The 19068-nt window shown below is 37.0% G+C and overlaps 1 pseudogene; it reads left to right on the top strand.

The window, feature by feature from the left end:
- The first annotated feature begins 1593 nt into the window (after positions 1–1593).
- Positions 1594–13766, top strand: LOC109117747 (annotated as a pseudogene).
- Positions 13767–19068: the final 5302 nt, after the last annotated feature.

The following is a 19068-nucleotide window of genomic DNA, read 5'->3' as shown; positions in this document are numbered from 1 at the left end:
AAAATCATATAAATTCACCAGACTTATAAACAATAAGGTACACAAGTTGAAATTAAAAGCTTAATAAATAATTAGGTTTCCCCTTAACTTTAGTAGATTGTTCATTTTTGAGAATAAAGTAAAACATAATTTTTTGGATGCATGTGAATGCACACATGTGTACGCACATTCATTTAGCAGTGTTATGTATTTCACTAGTGCCCTCCAGTGGCTAGAAAGAGAAATAACACATGTACATAAACCAAACGAGCATCAGGTAGGCTGTAAAGTACTTACGACAGTATTTATCTCCACCATCCATAAATCCTACAGAAGGGGTGAATGGATGACCCAGACTGCTGTAGAAGTTCAAAAAAGATACAAAGATGGAGCTGGTGACATTTCAACTGTGCTTTGATGTAGAAATAATGTGATTATAGGGAAAGAAGGAGCAAGAGTACAGGCAAGGGAGAAAAATATGTGCAGGAGATGGGAGTAGACCAGTTCAAATGGAATCCATGAGATAACAGCAAACGAATGGGGTTGAAAATTGAAGTTGGAACTAACTGCGACAGGATCTAATCACCACATGCAGGACTTTGGGGCTTATGCTTAAACAATGGGAATTGGAGAGCAGAATCATCCAAGCTACATTTAAGTATTCAGCCATAGAGAAGGGTACAGAGTGAAAGGCAGAAAGCAGTTAGTACACGCATAGTAGTTAAGCAGAAGACTTTCACTAAGAAAAGGGAGGGAATGGATTTTGGAGTCATTACAGGGGTACAATCAATAGGAGTTAGTCCTAGAAAGAAATGAGAAACAATAAAAAAGATAGTGTTTAGAATCTGTTTTAGAGGGAAGATAATAGCATAAACAAGATAGAGAACATTTTTTGGAAGGAGTTTTTCTGAGGAAAAAAGTATATCTTTCCAGGAAGAAATTAAAGTGTGGGTCAAGCATCTGAGACAATAGGTGTGGCAAGTAGGTAAAACTTTCAGTATGATATACAAGAAATAAAGAAAACTTGTGCAATGATTTAGATCTAAAATGTCCCCCAAAGTTTATGCAGAGGTGGGACTTTTGAAAGGTGATTGAATCACAGGAATGCAGAATGTACAGTCAGAAGGTAGGTCCTGATCACTGGGAGAAGTGAGTACCAGGGACGTGACTTGGAGGATATATATTTGCCCCTAGATCCTCCCTAAACTGCTTCCTGCCTGCAGTGGCTTCAGCAAATTTACTCCACCAGGCCCTGTTTCTGCCTTGGTCCCTGCTAACCTTGGAAAGAATCCTCTGAAACTGAGAGCCCAAGTAAACCTCTCCTTTAAAGTGCAGGTGTCAGGTATTTTGTCCCATCAATAGTAAAGTTGACTAATACAACTTGAGAACAGAGAGAGGGAGGAAGGGGGGGTCTCACTGGGCACTAACCCAGGGCCTTCACACTGAGTATAGTTTCACACCCAACACTTTCTTGAGTCAGGGTCTTGTTAAGTCTCTAAGTTGCCCAGGCCAGGCTTACATTTTTTATCCTCCTGCCTCATCTTCTCAGATGGGATTACAGGAATAAGCCAACACACCCAACTCAGAAACAGTTTTGAAGGTCAGTGACGTGCAATGATGTGTTTGTGTATAAATGAGGGTAGAAGAGAAGGACCAGGGGTATCACCATTAGAGAAAGAGACTGTAGAGATACCAGATATGCGGAGACCACCAAGTAGTGCCACGATGATCAAAGGGAAACGTTATCAAAAGCTGAGTTCAGGAAACGTAAAGGCTCAGAGAGCTGCCGTTCTGGCAAATAAAGAATGATGAAGGGATCTTCCAGACAATGGTTTCAGGAGAATGGTAGGAAAGATGCCAAAAAAGTTGGACAATGAGCAGAAGATGAAGTAAGGCATCAAATATACATTGTTTTCTAAATGTGACAGAGTAGAAACATGACAAATGACAGCATACTTTGGGGTAACTGAATCCAGATATCCAGAAAGGTTGATTTCAATAATATAAACTAACATATTTTGGGCTGGTCCTAGAGTTTGGTTTAATTCACGTGGTTAAAGGTGATAGATTAAGAACTACTACAAATGGTCGATTGCTAAGCTGTGCTGCATGCTATTGTGTTGCTGGTTGTATCAACTGGGCTAAAGGGTTCTGACTGATTTCATGAGTTCCCCTTTCTGATATTAAGAAAATGAGAGTGTCTCTGAATCATTTGATACTCAAAACCTGAAAAGCAGCTATATCAGGAAGATCGAAGTAATAACCCGGGAATTAATCCAAGGATGGCCCAACAACAAAAATAAAAATGAGAAAACACTTAAATAAGGCACAAATACAGACCTCAAGTTCACCAAAGGCAAATTCGAGGGGAACGAGATGCAAAAATCTGATGGACACCCTGAACTCATAGCACAGGAAGTAACAAAACAGATCAATCAGGCTCTAGAAAAGTTCAAAACAGAAATAATTGCCCAGACAACTATGGAGATGGTGAGCACAATGAAAGACATGATTAGAGACTCTAGAACAGAAACTGACACACACACAAAAAAAAGATGAGCTCAAGACCATGATAGAGACCATGAATGCCCAGCACAGGAAAGAAATGGAAACCATGAATCCCCAACATAGGAAGAAAATGGAATTCATGAAACAGATTCAAACAGATATCCAGGAGATTAAAAACTCTATTGAAAGCATTTGCAGCAAGATGAATGAATGTGAAGATAGAATTTCAAATACGGAAGATAGGATTGCAGTCAGTGACCATGAAAAGAGAGATCTCTTAAAACAGTAAGGGCTCATGAGAAATCAATCTAAAAACTCCTAGATGATGTAAAGAAGAATAACATTAGACTGATGGAATCCATGAAGTAGCAGGAAAAAGTACAAGAGACTTAAAAACAAACAAACAAACAAACAAACAAACAGTTCACAGAATTAATGACAGAAAACTTCCCAAACAAATCAAAAGAACTTGACACACAGATAATTGAGGCATATAGGACTCTAATTAGCCATAATAAAAAAAAATGCACTTAGATATAATAGTCAAGATCCCAGAAACTCAACAGAAGAACAAAATACTACAAGCAGTTAGAGAAAAATAACAAAAAACATGCAAAGGAAAGCCCATCAGAATCACAGTAGACTTTTCAACACAAACCCTCAGATCAAGGAGAGCCTGGAGAGACATATTTCAAGCCCTAAAGGAAAACAACTTCCAACCAAGGCTGATGTATACTTCAAAACTCTCTTTTAAAATAGATGAGGAAATAAAATACTGCCATGACAAAGAACACCTGAGAAACATCATGAACATCAAACCAGCACTCCAAACAATTCTAAACAATATCCTAGAAAAAGATAATGAAGGTCACAATGACCTGAAGCCCAACAGAGCAATTCAATTCGGCAAGGCAAAAAATTAAAAGGGGGGGATTAAAAAGAGCCAACAACAGGACAATAATATTAGAATGATAAGCCAATACATATCAGTGAAAACCATCAATGTCAATGGCCTCAATTCACCAATCAAAAGAAATAGTCTGGCACAATGGATTAAGAAGCAAAATCCAACAATAAGTTGTATACAAGAAACACACCTAGTTCAAAAAGAAACTCACAGACTGAAAGTAAAAGGATGGAAAACAATTCTCCATGTAACAGGAACCCTGAAAAGAGGAGGGGTAGCTATCTTATTCTTAAAGTAAATTTATAACCAAAACTAATAAGGGAGACAAAACAATAAAATAAAAAAAAAATAAAAAAGCCACTACACCCTTGTAAATGGAACAATCCAAGATGAAGAGATGACAATAATAAATATATATGCACAGACTATTAATGTCCCCAACTATATAAAATAAATATTAAGGGACATGAAAAACCAAATAAGCACTCATACAATTTTAGTGGGGGACCTCAATACCCCACAGTCAAAGATACAGATCATCCAGACAAAAAAAAAAAAAAAAGACAAACAACAATGACAAACTAGACCTGAACTAAGCTTTTGAACAAATGGACTTGTTAGATGTCTACAGAGTTTTCCATCCCACAAAATCAGAATATACATTCTTTTTGGCTGCACATGGGTCATTCTCCAAAATAGACAACATACTAACTCATAGAACATGCTTAAATGAATGCAAAGTAATTAAGGTTATCCCACGTATATTATCAGACCATAGTGCAATGTTGGAGATCAATAGCATAGGAAATGTAAGAACTTCACAAACACATGGAAATTGAACAACACTCTCCTGAACAAGCAATGGGTCACAGAGAAAATTAAAGAAGAAAATAGGCAGTTTTTACAAATAAATGACGATGCCAATACAATAAAGAGGAATGTATGGGACACAATGAAAGCAGTTCTACCTGGAAAATTCATCCCAGTGAATGCCCACACTAGGAAAACAGAGTGAGCTCAAATAAACAACATAAGGAGGAATCTTAGGCTCCTAGAGAAGAAGAGCAAGAAAAACCCAGAACTCATATAAAAGACAAAATTACAAAGATCATATCAGAAATCAATGCAATGGAAACTAAGAGAACAATACAAAAACATCAATAACTCAAAGAGTTAGTTTTTTGAAACAATAAATAAAATTGATAAACCCTCAGCCAACCTTGTCAAAAAAAGGAAAGAAAAGGCTCAGATCCATGTAATTAGGAGAGAAAAAGGTGAAGTTACAACAGATCCAGCAGAAATCCACAGAATCATCAGTACCTACTTTGAGAACCTATACTCTAATAAAATGGAAAACACAGAAGAAAGGGACGGATTTCTAGATACTTACGAATTACCAAAGTTGACTAAAGAAGATAAAAAAATTCTAAACAACCCAATTACAATCAGTGAAATTGAAACTGTCATTAAAACTTTACCAACAAAGAAAAGCCCAGGTCCTGATGGCTTCACTGCTGAATTCTATAAGACATTTAGAGGAGAACTACTGCCAGTACTCTTTAAATTTTTCAGTGAAATTGAAAGGGAAGCAATACTTCCAAATTCATTCCTGGAAGCAACTGTACTTTGATTTCAAAACCAGGGAAAGACTCAACCGAAAAAGAGAAGTACAGGCTACTCTCCCTAATGAATATAGATGCAAAAATCCTTAATAAAGTACAAACAGAATACAGAAGATCACCAAGAAGTTCGTACACCCTAACCAAGTTGGAATTATCCCAGGGATGCAAGGATGGTTCAACATATAAATCAGTAAATGTAATACATTACATTAACAGAGTCAAGGACAAAAATTATATATGATCATCTCAATAGATGCAGAAAAAGCATTCGACAAAATTCAACACCCATTTGTTATAAAAACCCTGCAAAAAATTGGAATAGATGGTCTTTAGCTCAACTTGATATCTATAAAAAACCATCAGCCAACATAATACAAAATGGCCAAAAACTAAAAACCCTCATGCTAAAATCAGGAACAAGACAAGGATGTCCATGATCACCACTCCTGTTCAATATAGTTCTGGAAACATTAGCCAAAGCAATTAGACAAGAGAAAGATTTTAAAGCAATAAAGATAGGAAAGGAAGAAGTTAAGCTGTCATTATTTGCTGATGATATGCTACGCTACATACAAGACTCAAAAAACTGCCAAAAGACTTCTAGAATTAAGTGACCCTTTCAGCAGAGTAGCTGAACACAAGGGTAACACTCAAAAATCATTAGCCTTCTTTTACACAAATAACAGGCTCACTGAGAGAGAAATTAGGGAAACAATTATTTTCACAACCAAAAAAAGTGAAGCATCTAGGAATCAATCTAACGAAGGAAGCAAAAGACCTCTACACTGAAAACTACAGCACTCTGAAAAAAAGAGATCGAAGAGGATATAAGAAAATGGAAAGATATCCCCTGCTCCTGGGTAGGAAGAATCAACAGAGTGAAAATGGCCATACTACCAAAACTTCTATACAGATTCAATGCAATCTCGATTCAAATTCTAACAGTATATTTCACAGAGCTAGTAAAAATAATACAAAAATTCATTTGGAACCAGAAGAGACCTATAACAACAGAGATATGACAGGGGTATCACAATCCTGAACTGGAAACTACACTACAAAGCCACTGTGATAAAAACAGCATGGCACTGGCAAAGAAACAGGCCTGATGATCAGTGGAATACATTGGAAGATACAGAAACAACTCCAGATGTACTCAGATACCTCATCTTTGACAGCAGAGCAAACCATCCTCAGTGGAGGAAAGATAGCCTCTTTAATAAATGGTGTTGGAAAAACTGGATTTCAAAGACTGAAATCTGCCAAAGTTTAAAACTAGTCACTTATCTTTTACCATGAACTAAACTAAAATCCAAGTGGATTAAAGATCTAAGAATTAAAATAGAAACACTAAACTTGCTAGAAGATAAGTTAGGCAGAACTCTCAAAGACACTGGCATAGGAAAACACCTTATGAACAAATCCTCAGTATCCCGGGAACTGGCACTAAGAATCAACAATTGGGATCTCATCTTATTAAAAAGCTGCTACACTGCAAAAGAAACCATCAACAGAACTAAAAGACAGCCTACAATGTGGGAAAAAAATGTTTACCAGCTGCTCCTCCAACAAAGGACTATTATCTGTGATATATAAAGAACTCAAAATTATCAGGCCCCCCAAATATAAAGACCTGATTGAAAAATGGGCATCTGAAATGAATGTACATTTCTCAGACAAGGAAGTAAAAGCAGAAAATAAATATATGGAAAAAAGTTGAACATCACTGGTCATCTGAGAGGTACAGACGAAAACAACACTGAGATTTCACCTTACCTCAGAAAGAGTGGCTGCTATCAAGAAATCAACCAATAAAAAAATGCTTGCAGGGCTGTAGGGAGAAAGGAACCCTTCTCCATTGTTGGTGGGAGTACAGACTGGTGCAACCACTGTAGGAATCAATATGAAAACACCTCAAAGAAGTGGGATTAGAGTTTCCATTTGACCCAGCTATCCCTCTGCTGGGTATCTTTCCAAAAGAATTAAAAGTATCATACCACAGTGATATATGTGCACCCATGTTTATAGCAGCACAGTTTATAATAGCTAAAACTTGGAAACAGCACAATTGCCCATCAGTTGGAAACTGGATAAAGATGTGGTTTTCTACAAAATGGAATACTACTCAGCCATAAAGAATGAGAAAGTAGTCATTCTTAGGGAAACGGATGCATACTGAGGTCATACTACTAAGTGAAATAAATAAAACACACATGTGTAAACACTGAAGTTTCTCTGGGTGTGAAAAACTAAAAGTGCAAATATGATCCAAATTCTATAGCTAAAAATGTAAAACAGGAAGAAAAGGGACAACGGTGTAAGGGTAGTAGGAAGGGTAGGACAAAGGGAATAAGGGAAAAGAAAAAATATGAGAAAAGGAAAAAATGGAAATAAAGTCTTTGTAAATAGGGGAGGATGGAGGGAATGAAAGAGGGCAGGAGTATGGGAAAAAATGAGAACCAAGATCGGTCATGTAAAGGTACAAGATCCCAATGATGAATGTAACTGCGCTGTACACTTTAAACATACCCAAAAAACTCAATAAAATTAAATAAATAGACCCATTCTTATTTAATAATTACGCCAAACCACTTACTTCACAAAGGAATTGCAGATGAGGTTCTTACAGGAGAATTCACTGTTAGTAAATACACTAAATAATCTCTGGATAAGGTGTGCCTCTCATTAATTTCACAAGTAGTCGTGACCACTGGAAAATGATGTGTTTTAGAGTGTTTCTAAACTCTAAGATAACAAAGCCAGCCCTGTCTTTTCAGAAGCAGAGGTAACTGGGAGCCACCTGGTGAGTGTGCAGGCTTCTGTTACCCTTCCTACACAAAAAGGCATCATCAAAGCCAACGTTAGGACCCTGCCCTGCTCTGAGCACTCACAATGATGCTCAAGACGAGAGCACTGGGTGGAGATGGTGGTACTGGTGGATAATGCAGGTGAATTACAGGATTCATCCATAAGAATGAAGTACAGAATTCATACAGGGTCATAAATACCCAAGCATGGCTCAGTTGTAGGAATAGAAGCCACTCGCCAGCTTCTGGATCTTCTCTAGCACAAGTTCAATGATCTCTCAGCTCACAGATTAGTGGCCTTGTGCATAGTTGTTTGCAGCATACTCCTTTCCACAAACAAGCTGTCAGGGTGGAGAAGTGAACAGTATTTTCCCAGGTGGATCCCATCTGTAGAGGGTAAAAGGAGTTCGAAACACACACGCAATTCACGGCTCACCCTTTCCTGATCCTCAGAGGGCTCTGTGCTCCCTGGATTCTCCCACGATATTAAGGTGAAAAATTGAATCTATACTGCAAAATTACCCTTTGTTAGTCTAGGGAAAAGCAGAATTATTTATATATTGTAAGTTGAAATGATATTTTTCCACCACCCACCTTATATTAGTTTGCTAGGGCTGCCATAACAAATTACAATAAATTTGGTGGCTTAAAACAATAGAAATTTATTTTCTAATAGTTCAGGAGGCTAGAAGTCTGAATTCAAGGGTGGCTTCTCAGATTGCTCCTTTACCAAAGTCCCCTAGAAGCATACAAATTCTACTCTACCTAGGTTCTTAGGACACCAAATTCTAGCTAAGGTTCACAGTTCCAAACCTGCATTTGTTTAAAACGAAAACTCAAGACGGCCAGGATTTAGCTCAGTAGTGCTGCTGCCTGCCTTGTAAGCACAATGTCCCGAATTCCACCACCAGTACCAAAAAACAAAAACAAAAAAGTAAAACAGAACCAAACCTCAGGGCCAGGTATTTAGCTCAGTGGCACTATGCCTACCTGGCAAGCAGAAGGTCTTGAGTTTGATCCGCAGTACCAAAACTAACTAAATTAATTAAAAAAACAAAACTTCAGATATTTTCTTAGAGGACTTATACCTCAACATAACACAACTTGTAACACAACATAATTGCTTCTCTTAACATCCACACTAGTCTCATTCATTCTTAAAAGTTATCAGCCATTCCTCATTTTGTTGTTAGTGATACCAAATTTGTATAGGGGCCTCTTGATCTCAATGCTTCTTAGCTTCATCCTCTTAATAAAATATTTTATCTTTTCATTCACATTGACACCAATCAATTTTCTTCCATCAGTTTGTTATTTATTGTAATTTCGTTCTCATAAGAAAATCAACTGAAACCTAGAATGGACACACTAGATTTTCAAAGACAGCCATAATACTTTGTGTCTCATGTGTAGTTCGAGAACCAAGCTTTGCATTAAGAAGTAGGATTCATGTCTTCTCCCTTGTGAATCTGTGTAACTACATCAAGCCCCTGAGAAAAGTAAAGTGGCATTATGTGACTTCCAGTACCACGGAGTTCTGCATTATTCCCATGACATGCTTGCTTTTGGAACCTGGCTTTAAGGAAGCCACAGCAGTCCAGAGAGAAGGCACACAAGGAGAGACAGAGCCTTTACCACATCCATGGCATAGGTCTCAGCCAACAGCTGCCACCAACTTGTCAGACGGGTGAGCAACTATCAAAGTAAATCCCCCAGGTCCCACCAGAAACTCCCCAGCTGGTAGCATGTGGACCAAAGAGAAGTTGCAGATTTATGAATTTAATATTAATTGTTATTGTCTAAAGCCACTGAGAATGAGGATAGTTTATCATGCACAATACAAAAAACATATCTAGCTTTTCTGTCAGTAAGAACCCATTTTCTCTCCAAAGTTTCTCTAACTTCAAGAACTTTTGTACAAGATACTACAATATCTGGCATTATTCATCATATAATTATATTGATTTTTCTAACAATCTGAAGATTTATTTGGCTCCCTGCTTCTTTAAAATTATTTTCAAACATTCTCTATAAGCAAATACTGACAAGTTTTCAGATTCTTTGCCAGTAGCTTCTAGCAACTCTCAAACCCAAGAAAGGATTCAGTGTTCTGTGATGATATATGTGTAGATAAATTAATAAGGGCTTAATTAGTTTTACCATTCAGGGGGAAAAAAAAAAGCCTGGCTTTGTCTTCCCTTTGGGTGTATCTGTCATGCTAATCACCCTAGATAGCTATTGAATGAGGAAAAGGTCCAAATGATCTTATTCAAATTGATCAGTAGAATCTCATAATCCTACCCACTTGATTTGTTTATGAATTTGATTGTGGATCTGGTCAAGAACATTAGAATGTAAATTTTGCATTACCTATAACAGTTGGTTCTAAGTCCATGAAGAGTGCTCTGGGCACATGTTTTCCAGCTCTCATCTCACAAAAGAAGGTATCAAAAGATGCATTCACATGCTTCATTTTAGAATTTTCCAGCTGATCCTGTGTATTGTCAAGAACAACACCAGCGGGCTGAATTCCATGTTCCAGGCAATAGAGTTCCCAACACACATTCCCAATCTGGACGCCAGTTTGACCAATGTGAAGGGAAAGGCACTCCCTCTGAAGGAGCCACAGTGAGTCAGAACGGAACAGTGATTAGGCAGTGTGAGCCATGTTCCTAAGCATTTCTGGTTGCAAATGACAGAAACCCAAGCAAGCATAGGCCCACAAGAGAAATCTACTATAAAGGTAATCTAAAATGTCCCATGAAAAAACAAAAACTAGGGTACAAGACAATTGAACCACAGATGCAAATTTCATTAAAAAGTTTCCTTCAACAAAAATAAATAAGGCTCGTGTTGTATACTGGGCTAACAACTAAGACTATATACTAGTCTTAAACAATTTGTGTGAATGTATGTGTAGGATATGTGTATCAGGCCAACTCACCTAAAACAATTTTAGCTAGTTACTGGGAGGGAATATAAACAAGATCAATGTGGAACCTTGTCAAATATCAGAATTCATCACAGATAAATTGAAGATGTTACCTTTCCATGCTTTAAGATTTTGTATTAATTATCCATATATGCTCTGATGAGGAAGAACATTCTAAGCTTAAAAGGAGTGGAAATTTTACCAAGGAAAAATTCAACAGAGTTATCAGCCCCAAAATGTAAATTTTCTATACTATAAAAAAAGATGTATATAAAAATTTATTAGACAAAGGGCTATATATAAGTAAATTTTATATGCCTGGAACAGTGGGCATATCCACTAGATAAATAGGCAAATGGCATAAACAAATGAATTATAAAAGCATTACGATTTATAAGAGCAAAAAACAATAAGAAATCTAATTAACTGTCTATTGTCGAACATTTATTTTAAAGGATTATGCTTCAATCCAAAAACACGTTAAACTATACTTAAATGTTTACCAAAAGAGAAAAAAATTATGACCTAAGACATGCTCATGATAGAAGAGTTAAAAACCATGTAAGATACATAATTGTATATAAAATGTAATATCAAATACACTTAAAATAAGAGTAGAAAAATATCTAAAAGAAAATGAATCAAGATATTGTCTAGTTATATCTAAGTACTAAGGAATTTTTTCTTATCTAAACTACTATTGCTTCTACCCTCACTGATTTCTACCACACCGCACCTTTAAATCACCACTCACTTTTTTTTTCTAAAGGCAAACACCTTTTATAGTAACTTAAGCAAGGACAATCATGTCCTTTTTTTAGAGAGGGAAAGAAAAGACTAAAGCCTAGAAACCTCAAGTGATAAGCACCACTGATAGTGACTGCCAGCGGTCAGGAACAAATCCGAAGGGGTCTCAGGGAGGAGCTGTCTTCCAAGGGGGCGCAACCCAGAGGGGAAACTGTGCTTGTCCGCGACTGAGCTTTCACAAAGTCTAAGATTCAAATACAGAAAGACCTACATGCCCTCCCCGTCAGTCACAGCCCAAGTCTACACAGACCACTAGAAGCTGGAGCCAGGCGCGAGGCACGGCGAGCCACACCCGCAATCCAGCCGGACTCTGCTCGCGCTCAGGGACACCAAACCCTGGCACTTCGCCTCTGATTCACCAGTCAGTCATCACACACACTCCTTTGCTCCTTTGCTGCAAGACCAGTTCAGTACTTACTAGAACTTCCGTCTTTTTTTGCAAGTATAATCGGTTATTTGATTTAATTAAAGTAAAAGATGAGGAAATTCGCCAAGCTTTTTACTTTGCTTTAGGAGATACCTTGGTAGCAGACAACTTGGGTCAAGCCCCAAGAGTAGCATATCAAAAGGATAGAAGATGGAGGGTGGTAACTTCACAGGGGAAATCATAGAACAGTCAGGTACAACAACTGGTGGTGGAAGCAAAGTAATGAAAGGAAGAATGGGTTCTTCAGTTGTTGCTGAAATCTCTGAAGAAGAGGTAAATAAAATGGAATCACATTTGCAGAGATTCTAAGAAAGCGACGCAAATCCAAGACGAAAAGTACAACTTGAAGAAGCAGTAGATAAGTTGCATGATGAATGAGAAATGAAGACTACACTAGAAAGGTTTACTGCAAGCATCCAGCCATTATCAGAGCAATAATATTTGAGTGTACAAGTTAAAGAACTTGAAGCTAATGGACTTGCTACCACCCCTGACAAAAAAAGCAGAAATTGCTAGAAGAAAATCTCAGTATTTTCAAAACAGAATATGATGGTGTGAATGTAAAAGCTGGTAAAGCAGAAGCTGAAGTTAAATGATTACACAATATAATTGTGCAAATCAATAACCATAAACTCAAGGCCCAACAAGACAAAACTGATAAAATAAATAAGCAACTAGATGAATGTGCTTCTGCTATTACTAAAACCCAAGTAGCAATCAAGAATGCCAAAAGAGATCTTAAAAAGGCACAAGATCTCTGTTTCACACAGAGAAAGAAAGAATACTGAGAAAGAAGGACATGGCAACAGCAGAACTAAGTCTTGAGGACAAAGCAACAGAGGTCATAAAAAATAAAAATGCTGCAGAGGCATCCTTACCAGAGATCCAGAAAGAACACTGTAATCTGCTTCAAGAACTAAAAGTTATTCAAGACAATGAACATGCCCTTCAGAAAGATGCACTTAGTATTAAGTTGAAACTTGAACAAATAGATGGTCACAATGCTGAATGTAATTTTAAAACAAAATATTGGTGAAAAGAGAATTCAAAAATATCACTGCATCCTACAGAAGATAATCCTGTTGAAGAGGTTTCTGTTCTAAGCCCAGGGGATCTTGAAACAATTAAGAATCCAGATTCTGTAACAAATCAAATTGCACTTTTGGAAGCCCAGTGTCATGAAATGAAACCAAACCTTGGTGCCATTGCAGAATATACAAAGGAAGAATTATATTGGCAAGACGTTGCAGAATTGGATAAAATTACTTCTGAAGGAGATAATTTTAGACAGCCATCTGAAGATCTTTGAAAACAAAAGCTTCATGAATTCATGACAGGTTTTTATATAATAACAAATAAGTTAAAAAAAATTACCAAATGCTTACTTTGGAAGGGGATGCCAAACCTGAGCTTGTAGAATGCTTGGATCCTTTCTCCAAAGGAATCATGTTTGTGTTCAACCAATTAAGAAAAGTTGGAAGAAGATCTTCGAGCTTTCAGGAGGAGCAAAAACACTTAGTTCACTGGCCTTAGTATTTGCTCTTCACCACTACAAACCTATTCCCCTTCATGGATGAGATTGATGCAGCCCTTGATTTTAAAAAAGTGTCCATTGTTGCATTTTATATACGTAAGCAAACAAAAAATGCCCAGTTCATAATAATTTCCCATTGAAATAATACGTTTGAGATTTCTGATTGGAATTTACAAGACATACAATATAACAAGGAGTGTTGCAGTAAACCGAAAAGAAATTACACCTAAAGGACTTTGTTAAATAGGTTCACACTGAAGATTCAAGTTGAATTGGCATAGATTCAGTGTATTGTACTACTGGTTTTCAATTATAACAATTATGAGTTGTATAAAATATAATGCTTAAATTCCTTGAGGAAAGTTGATACAGGGTACATAACACATCTTAATTCCTTTTTTATCCTTTTTCCCTTCCAGTCCTCCCTCCTCCACCCATCTCCCTCCCTCTCTCTCTCTCTCTCTCTCTCTCTCTCTCTCCCTCTCTCTCTCCTTCCTTTCCTTCTTTCTTTCTTTTTCTTTCTTCTGTCTTTTAAATTCTCAACTTTACTTCAAGAAATGATCAACTTAAATTTGCAAAGGAATTACAAGAAAATTGGGAAAATCTTCTTGTAATATAATTTAAGAAGTGCATTTATGTTTTATTAACTCCTTCCTTTAAAAGATGTTTTAAAGGAGAAAAATTTACTCAACTAATAATTAGAATTTGAAGTCTGAAAAGGCCTGTTGTTATGACGGTTAGACTACTGCACCCAATCATTCAATAAAATATTAATCTAGATGCTGTGAAAGCATTTTGTAGGTGTGATGAACATCTTTAATCAATGGACTTTAAGTAAAGGAAATCATCTTTAATCATGTTAGTGTCCCTCATCAATTAGTTGAAAAAGCCTTAAGAGCTAAATTGAGATGTCCCTGAGGAAGGAGAAATTCCAGCTACAGATGGCAGCTTTGGTTTCAGTTTCAACTCTTACTCAGGACCAGGCTTCCCTACAATTTTAAACTTTGCAGCCCCCAAGCCATGTAAACAAATTCCTTGAAATAAATCATTATATATACATATGACTTTTGCATGTGTACCTTCCTGAAATTATAACAAAGTACTACATATTTGCTTATAATTATAACATAGATATCTTATGATTCCAGTGTCCATATAAGAACTAGATAATGTACTCAAAACTATAATGAGAGATTTATGACATTGTGGTTACAAAAGTACACATCATGGTAGAGTAAACCCATGTATAACGTGAAAAATGACAATGTCAAAAAAATCAAGCTGCAGAAATATACAGTGAACTTTACAGGGGAAAATCTTAAATTGCCAGAACCCACTGAGACTTAGAAGTAGCAGAGGTTAAGTCTGCAGACAACATAGCAAACAGAAGACAATAGGGTTGCCATAAACTGAGGATAGCAGGGTGGCTGCTGGAAGAATACATAGCCTGCCTCCTTTTGCCTCCTACTGCTGGCTGCTTACACACAGTCACAGGCTAAGTGCTGTGGCATTTAGAGGTCAGCTTCTTACAGGACAGTGCTACGTGGGATAAGTGGTGAATACACCCGATCAGTAGGTATCATTAGTAGTGGGGTAGTGTTCATTGGCAGAGGCTCTGCTCAGGTAGATAACTTCAAAATATATTCTGTAAGTTTCACAAAGTGCCAGAATACCATATTCCCTTTCTTCAGCCTCCTGAGAAATCTTCTCAGGGACATTTTCAAAGTATAGTGAATGATATTTAATAGTGTACTATTTTCCTTCATCACATAGGGCAGAGTTATGCTGGACTCACAGCACATCAGTTTTATGAAAGTGCAAATGTGATACACACTTCAGTCTTGTGGTGCACACCTGCAATCACAGCTACTTGAGACACTGAGGTAAAAAGTTTGCAAGATTGAAACCAGCTGGAAATGTATCTCCACGCTAAGACATTTGTCTAGCATGCACAGGGCCCTGAACTCAAACTCCATTATGTCAAAAAAAAGAAATAAAATCTCCATTATGTTCTTTAAAAACATGCTCTAATTTTTGGATTTTATCCCTTTTGCTCACTGGTGACATGTGGTACAACATGCACTCACATTTCTAGGCAGCAGCAGTAAGTTCTCCCGTGAGGCACAGGATATTTAGGGTAAACAAGAACATTCCGATGTACTCTATCAAATAAATTACATGGAATAATTAGTATTTTACTATGAAGTTGAAGCTTTGCTAAATTTTTTATGACTATAGGTTAATACGTGTGCTAAACAGCCTTACATAGAAAGTCTTACTTATAATGGTCCCTAGATTACATATATTAAATGAATATTCAACATATTGTATTGAAACATTGTTAGCTTGATAAAATATAACTATATTGTCCTGTAAACTCTGCAACTTGTGTCTGTTTACCTTATCAAAGGATGGCTCAACAGCATAAATATGGTGAAAAGTCACCACCAAAAAACAACAAAGAAAAATTTGATATGATTTTTGATATTGAATATCTAATGAGGACAGCCAAGCTAAGCGTCCACTAAAATGTGATGAACGTCGAGTGTTTTCCCCAGGTGAGTACAATGGCACTTGAGAATGGCTTGTTCTTAGCATCAGCCCAGCTTCCCCTGCTTTTTATCTCACACATGCTTACCTGCCCAAACAGAGGACCTCATTACATTTTTGCGCCATGCTCCTGGAATTCCCAACCTGAAAATGTGCAGAGAATATATTTAGAGTCTCTTGGTTATTTATGTGTGACACTCTGCTATAGGAACAGACAATAAATGAAAGCACTCATATTCTGGATAGCAATAAGGAAGCCATTATTCCCATTCCAAAAGGATAAGAAAGCAGCATCTTAGGAGTATGAATTTGAGATCATGTTGAAGTTGAGTGTACAGCAACTCTTCAGGGAGGGATGACATATTAAAGAATTAAATCTTCTAGGCTGCATAGACAGAATACTATAGGGATCAAATAATGTACTGCATTATACACATATATTTTACCTTCTCCACGATAACCCAAGGTATGAGAACCTCTAACATTGTAAAATTTCTCTACCTTCAGGTGCTCTATCAGTAAAACCAGTGAGTAGAACTGTGCCTCAAAAGGTCCTTAAAAAGATTCAAAATATAATGCATGGACAAAGACTTGCATATTGGCTGCAGCCACCTTCTAAGTGTATATTTACAGGGCATTGGATGCAGACTTGATGTTCTGACATGCTTGGGAAAGAAATAATTCAGGCCTTCAGCACACACATCACAAATTAAGTCTGAAGATGCAAAAAGGTCAGAGATGTCAAAGGTGCACCTTAAAAATCTAAAAGGATGTTTTCATTTTGAAGAGGAAGAAGCCAAGAAGATATTACTACATTAAACCCGAGGTGGTAGGGGAAGGTGGAAATTGACAAGTAGAATTCATTGGTGGAGAAGTTAATGGAGTGGATTTGATAGAAGTCAGGTATTCGAGCTAAGTGACGAGATGTGACAATGCTGAAACATCTGTCTTTTTGGGAAAGAAGTGGCAAGTAGGGAAATAAACTGCACTTGGAAATATGTTGCACTGCCCTGAATTTGTGAAACTGAAACTTGCCATCACACCGCAAACTCTATGCTGATCCTCTGATGACCTCAGAAAATGCATTTTCAACATTTATTTTCTGTTCTCTGTTAACAATTTTTGGCTATGCTTGTAAGAGCTTAGTCTTGTCAGAAAGAAGCAGGCACTGATAACATGTGAAATTATTTGTGAGCCTGGCAAAAATCCCTTTTGTTCATTTACTTTTTTTGGGGGTGGGTACCGGAGATTGAATTCAGGTCCTCGCGCTTGCAAGGCAGGCCACCAAATGGCTGAGCTAAATCCCCGGCCCTCATTCATTTACTTTTAATATTTATTTTTCTCTGTAATAGGAAGGTGTTGAAGGGAAGGAAGGGCAATTGGGAAGAAAATAAGAACCAAGATGTATGCTGTAAAGGTACAAATTCCCAATGATGAATGTCATCGTATTATATACTTAAAATTTAATAAAATAATATTTATTTTGGGAATCTCAAAATAAGTGATCAAATTTGTCTTTCCCTCAGGAATACTTTGTGCCTGATTCAATTCATGACATCTACAACTGCATTATTTCTGCTAAATTCTAATTGAAGAGTGCCTAAATTCCTGTCCTCAAAAACCTCTAAGAGTATTTTGTTTACCAGCATATAAACTGCTGGAGGACACACAAAGCCGCATGCAATCCATACACTGCTTATCACACAATATCATGGTTTCTGTGTTCTGAATGTCTAGTTTCCCCAAAATATATTTTCCAAGCTAATGCACAAGGTGACCACAGAGGTGGCATCTCTAGAATTTGTCATGAGTTAAGAACCCTCAATAATGACATATATAATGTAAAATAGAGGTCAAATATGTGTATGCCTCCCTGCCTTGTGAAAACTTGGCTAGAAGTCACCATATGTAAACTGTCTCAAAAGACATTAAGCTGCCAGTGCTTTGATACTGGATTTCTTAGACTTCGTGACTGTGAGAGATAATTATTTCATAAAGTGAACAACCTTATGGTATTTTCTTAGGCCTGCTACAATGCACTAAGTCAGGGTCTTTAACTGTATTTTGGTGAAAATGGAATGATGCACCAGCAGCCATTCTAGGATCTTGATAGCAAAAAATACGTTTCCATTTAGCTGATGCAACCTAACAGATGCAAGTGTAAATCTACTTCCTCTCCCTCACAGTATCACGGGATCACTGTCATCAGGAAGCAAAACAAGTGCATGCAGTGCACTTCTGCTTAAATTTGTCAGTGACAATAAATTTACTTGGAGCCTATGACAAAGACAACTGTTTATGTGGAACTCAAAACTAAAGAAACCTGCAACAGGAAGTTGGTTCCGAGACCTAAAGGTCTTCACAGAATGATTTTCAGCACATCTACTGATACATCTTTAGCAAACAGAAAAAAGTATTTATTATCTCTAAATATTTAAGTATTTATTTTTATTAAGTTTAATGTTGCAGTTTAGATATACATAATGATCACATTCACCATAAGGAATTTGTACTTGTACATGATATATCTTGATTCAAGTATTTAAATATTAAGCTTTTATTTATTTTTGTTGGTTTTTTTGTTTTTTTGTTTTTCGTTTTTTTTTGAGACAGGGTCTCACTATGTAGTTGACACTGACCTAAAACTTACTATGTAGCACACTATGGTCTCGAACTCACAGCGATCCTCATGCCTCAGCCTCCCAAGTGCTGTGATTACAGGCATGCACCACCAAGCCCGGCTAAACTTTTAAATTAATACGTTTGAAATGCACATTCTCATATATATATATATTCGTTTTTTTTTGAGACAGGGTCTCACTATGTAGTTGACACTGACCTAAAACTTACTATGTAGCACACTATGGTCTCGAACTCACAGCGATCCTCATGCCTCAGCCTCCCAAGTGCTGTGATTACAGGCATGCACCACCAAGCCCGGCTAAACTTTTAAATTAATACGTTTGAAATGCACATTCTCATATATATATATATA

Source organism: Fukomys damarensis, unplaced genomic scaffold (assembly GCF_012274545.1).
Source record: "Fukomys damarensis isolate Sample0158 unplaced genomic scaffold, DMR_v1.0_HiC HiC_scaffold_37, whole genome shotgun sequence".
Lineage (NCBI taxonomy): Eukaryota > Metazoa > Chordata > Mammalia > Rodentia > Bathyergidae > Fukomys > Fukomys damarensis.
This window is presented reverse-complemented; position numbering and strand designations above follow the sequence as displayed.